We start from the raw sequence: 6,019 nt of genomic DNA, 5'->3' as shown, positions 1-6,019 counted from the left end.
TATATATATAGGCCTATATATATATATATATATATAGGCCTATATATATATATATATATATATTAGATGATAATAAATTCCTCATAATAATATACTTAAGTTTTATATGCTAAGATACATTATACAAGACTGTTATGTAGAGAGTTTATAAGAAAGAGTTTTCTTTATTCAGAAATACATTTTCCCCCAAGACCCACGTGTCTTCATGGGACTGTTTATCATTTTCTAATTGTATATATATATATATATATATATATTGTGTGTGTATGTATTAGACAGGCTGACCTAAGTCTTTTAATTGTTTATATGTGAAATATGTTTTAATATTGTTGATGTTTTCAAAACATTTTACTTTAATTTTATTTATTTCCTTGTTTCCTTCCCTCACAAGGCTATTTTTCCTGGTTTTAGCCCTTAGGCTTATAGCATCTTGCTTTTCTATATATATATATATATATATATAGTGGTACCTCTACATACGAATTTAATTCGTTCCACAACCAACTTCGGATGTAGAAAATGTTCGGATGTAGAAACGAATTTTCCCATAAGAATACATGGTAATTCATTTAATTTGTTCCTCAGCCTAAAAACCCATAATAAATCCTTAATAAAGGGCTACACATTATTACACATAACAATAACATAACTGCATGATATGAAAAAAGCATGTAAAAAAGATAATTATAAAGAAATAAGTAAAAAATGTGTTTTATTGCCACTTTACCTTAGAGACAGGCCAACGCAGGTGTAGGATTTGCTACGCCAGGAGGAGACGGACGATCGGCGAGAAGGTAGACATGATGTTAACATGTTCTTTAAATAAATACTCTCTCTCTCTCTCTCTCTCTCTCTCTCTCTCTCTTCTTGTTCTTCTTCACTGTTAGTGTAAGAGACGTCTATTAATTTATCTGAGAGAGAGAGAGATTAAACAAAAAATGAGAGATTAAACAAAAATGTGTTGTGTACATATGATTTTTAACAGCGTTAACGAGTTGAAAGACAGTTAAATGTAACTAAAAAAACAATATCAGCGAATCTGAATTCCTTTATTAACTAAAACAAATATTGATACAAACACACTCGTGTGCGTATGCGCAAACACACACACACGCACGAGGAGACACGATCGGCGAGGAAGTAGAGATGGTGACTGCGATAACATACCGTAACTTACACTAGGAAATTTTAATCTAACTTAGCTTATTAATTTTTTTTTATTTTTATATTTCATATTTCTTACATTCTTTTTTCTTTTGGTTTTTTATTTTCATCACTTTCAGTGACGAGTTACGGTATGTTATCGCAGTCACCCTCTCTACCTCCTCCCCGACCGTCTCTCTTACTGCCTAGCAATTTTTGCACCTGTATGTGTGTTTGTGCATACGAACACGAGTGTGTTTGTATCAATATTTGTTTTAGTTAATAAAGGAATTCAGATTAACTGTTATTACTTTCTTAGTTACATTTAATTGTTTTTCAACTCGTTGACGCTGTTAAAAATCATATGTACTCTAAACACATTTTTGTTTAATCTCTCTCTCTCTCTCTCTCTCTCTCTCTCTCTCTCTCTCTCGGAAAAAAAATAATAGACGTATCTAACACTATTACAGCGAAGAAGAACGAGAGAGAGAGAGAGAGAGAGAGAGAGAGAGAGAGAGAGAGAGAAAGATTTTATTTAAAGAACATGTTAATGCTATGTTTAGAGAGAAACAGAAAAAGAGAGAAGTCTTATTTAAAAGACCTTGTTAATGATATCATGGTTTTCTTTTTTTCACTTTTTTCTTTCTTTCTGTTCATCACGCTGGCCCTTCTCACAAATGATCTTTGCCAACAATCTCTTTGTCCTTTATCCCTATCAACAAAAGGCGTTCTATCTCTTCCAGGGTATTGCTAAGATGCCTTGTAATAATGGTGATCCCCTTCGATGGTTATTTACTTGATGATCCTCGAGATCATAGGCCTATTCCTGCCATATTGTTTAGTCATGCAGTATCACTCACATGCACACTGCTCTCATGTTTTTCTATAATTTCTTGCTTCAATTCTAATGAAAGAATTGCCTTCTTCTTGTACTGAAACTTAGCTTCTTAGGCACCATGATTATAGGTAAAATTAAAAAGGAAATGTGAGAAAAGGAAGAAAATAAGCACTGTTAATAACAGACCAAACAGAGGACAACCACACGATACACACAAGAATAGAGAACTGAGCACTCGACGCTCAATGGCGTAATGTTTACTTCATGTGTTGAAATAAAATTCGGGTGTAGAGTCAAAAATTTGCTCGAATTTTACTTCGGATGTTGGAAAATTCGGATGTAGATACGTTCGTGTGTAGAGGTTCCACTATATATATATATATATATATGATATGTGTATGTATATATATATATATATATACAGTATATCGAATATATACATATGATAGATGTATGTATATTTATATGTTATATATTTGAATTCATTTCCCTTTGATACATTCGAATATTTGTATATATACACTATATATATATATATATATATATATATTATATATATATATGCCTAAAAATCATAGGAAAACGTGAAGCTCAGATGCAGAAGAACCACAGGGAAAATGAAAATACAAAATAAACGATTAAGTCCTGACTGGTTTCGTGATACTTCTTCAGGGGACTGAAGTATCACGAAACTAGTCAGGACTTAATCGTATATTTCGTATTTTCCTTTTCCCTGTGGTTCTTCTGCATATATATATATATATATATATATATGTATATATATATATATATATATATTATTTAATGTGTATGTAGGTGTAATCAAATGTTTGATTGACTAATTTATTATTAGATATATTTAATCTATATCTCATTTCGAATCTTGAGAAAAAGATTTTCAGCATATAATTTCAATAGTGGCATTAAAAGTAATTTCATGCAAAACTTGTTCCTATTTGGTATTTCGCCTCTGTCCGTATATAAACCTCGTTTCTCTACATACACAGAAAGTCAATCGACGTTTATAGTTTAATGACAATTTTACAAAGTGTTTTCTCTCCTCTTCAGCCAGGGAAATTGCTTGGACCTCCCAGCCAGACACGGGCTAAGGAAGTTTTTACATCACTAATAACCTTTTCAAACCACATAATGGCCTAATATAATTTTCCTAAGTTTTAACTTTGACATTAATTTCATGATGACTTTCTGATAATGAAACTCAAATTAGAATTATATTTCACATAATATGTGTTAAATGTTGGTTTGTTTGTCCTATGAAAACGCACCCAACGTTCGTTTACGCTGGTAAGTGTAGTGTTTGTCCAATGAGAACGCACCCAGGTTTGTTGACATTATCGAAATAGTTGATTTATTGAAAAATATGTTTATTTGAAAGGTTGATATGTTATTATGATTGGGTCATTACAATTATAAAGAGTAATCCATGTGAATTGTGATTATATTGTGAAAACTGTATTAATTTCCCGAGTGGATGGGAGCCGGGACTTCCCCTCTCCCGTTTTCGTCACGTATTTGTATTTTTTTTTACCTTTGGGGAAGCTTTAAAGGGAATAAAAGTGAGAAATTTATGATTTGCTGGTTAAATGGATTTGTCTTGTCTGTATCACAATGTTATCTATTTTTCTTATGTGAAGTTTTCTACAAAAAGGAACCATGGGACCTGCGTGCTCCCCCAAGCTTTTGTTTGAATCTGTAGTAGAGAGTAGAGAGGAATAAACGAGAAAACGAGAAGGTCGTTTCCTTTCTCCCGTAGTTTATTTTTGAGTGTTACGAGAATATTGAGGAGGCTATGCCTCAAACTGAGGGGCTTATGGCCCAAATACAACATGGTGCCCAGACCCGGGAATCAGATGAGAGCGAGGCTGAATTTACTGGATTCCCCAACGACATAAATCAACTTAGGAGAGCAGTGCTGCAGAGAGAGAAGGCAACAATATGGCTGCGTTGTGCCTCAGAAGATTTGACCAGAGCCATGGCCGGTAATCCGACCTGGCATGAAATTACAAGTCTCGTAAAAGACTACGATAATAAGAAAGCCGACTGGGAAGAAATAATTCAGCGAGACCAGAATTCTATAGAGGGTGTTGACGAGCTGCAGAGAAGAATACTAGAAGACCACCATTTTCTGCAAGAGGTAAGAAAAATCCGTACTGAAGCAGCAGCTACCTTAGAGAGGCTGGGCAAGGACAGAAACTTGGTTGCTAATAGGTCCAGTGAAGATATTAATTCAGGCAGTGAAGTCGGTAATGAGGGTTTTAGTGTGCAATTGCCTAAACTCCAGCTAGTGAAATTTGGCGGGAAAATAACAGAGTGGCGGCCATTTTGGGACCAATTTATGGCACTTGTGGACGATCAGCTTATGCCTCTTGTTTCCAAATTTATGTATCTTCAATCTGTTTTAGAGGGTGAGGCTAGGGGTGTACTACAGGGCCTCACCCAAACAACAGCTAATTACAAGATAGCCTGTGAGTTGTTAGAAGAAAGGTATGGCGATCCCGAAAACATTATATCAGCTCACCTTCAAACCCTAATGCAACTTAGCTCATCTAGGAGCGCAAGGACTGAAATTCACACGTCCTCTTTGCGGAAATTACAGGATGAGTTAGTAGGCCATGTGCGCAGTTTGGAGGCCCTTGGAGTTGGAGGTGAACAGTACGGGCGGATCTTGGTGCCTATGATCCTTGCTCTGTTACCTCATGACATAAGGTTGGACTGGTCGCATAGTGGACGGAAAAGAGGAGATCTCGACGGATTGCTGAAGTTCTTGCAACGAGAAGTGGAAGGCAGAGAGAGGGCAGAGGCTATCAAGAGACTAAGCCTTGGAAAATCCGAGGAACCCAGTGTAGAACGACGGACTAAAAAGCACACTCCCAGTTCAGCCTCTGCCCTTCAAACTTCATCAGAAGAAAGTGGTTCGAAGACGTCTTGCGCATTCTGTGGAAAGCTGCATCCCAGTGAAAGGTGTTTAGGTATAACTAAGCTCCCCCTTGCAGAAAGAGAAGAAGCCGTGCGTAATCGGCGTTTGTGTTTTAAGTGTTTATCTAAAAGCCATTATGCCAAGGCCTGTTGGGCTAAGTGCTCAAAGTGCAAGACTGGGAATCACGACTCCCTTGTATGTCGGAGATCTGAAACGAAACCCTCCGTAACAGCTAGTGAAAATAACCCTGTAGTAAAGGGAGTGCAAGAGTGGTCAAATTCTGTGACCCATGTGGGGGTAGCACCTTGTGAGGAGAAAAACAAGGTTAATTCAAGGTGTTGTGTATTGCAGACGGCCCAAGTCAGGGTAGTAAGCCATCAGGGTATCACATTTGCTACTGTAATGTTTGATACGGGGTCAGATCGGTCTTACATTTCAAGGGAACTGGTCAAACGGGTCAAGCCTAAGTGGCTGACTTCTGAGTATTTATCATTTTCTGCCTTTGGTGGAGGGAAAGCCTCTAAGGCAGATTTGTGTAGTATTTATGAAATAATGAGTGTAGGGGCAAATGATCACAAATATAGTTTTAAGGTTGCTGAGATTGATGTAATTTGTCCTCCATTATCTAGGTCCAAAGTGGACCCTAAGTGTTTAGAACCTTTTTCTCACCTTAAGTTGATCGATGAGTATGGATCCCATCGAAATTTACATATTGATATGTTGATAGGCCTTGATTTATATTGGAAGATGATGATCCCCAACCAGGTTATGTATCATGACGGGCTTGTGGCCCAGGAGACAATTTTTGGTTGGATTTTGTCCGGATCCTTTAATAGGTCTGAAGGTAATATTGGTGTAAGTGTACAATTGTTAGCAATTGAGAATGTACAAGAGTGTAGTTTGAGTCAATTTTGGGATCTAGAGTCTGTTGGCATAAAACCCAACGAACTACTTTCTGAGGCGATGAACCCTGACCCAGTCTTGGTTCAATTTGAGAATTTGGTAAGTTTTAAAGATGGTCGCTATGAAGTGGCCCTACCATGGAAATCTGAGAGTATGAAATTAGATTTGATTAATAATGAACATCATGCTTTGAGAAG

This window comes from Palaemon carinicauda, unplaced genomic scaffold, assembly GCF_036898095.1.
Source record: "Palaemon carinicauda isolate YSFRI2023 unplaced genomic scaffold, ASM3689809v2 scaffold1047, whole genome shotgun sequence".
Classification (NCBI taxonomy): domain Eukaryota; kingdom Metazoa; phylum Arthropoda; class Malacostraca; order Decapoda; family Palaemonidae; genus Palaemon; species Palaemon carinicauda.
This window is presented reverse-complemented; position numbering follows the sequence as displayed.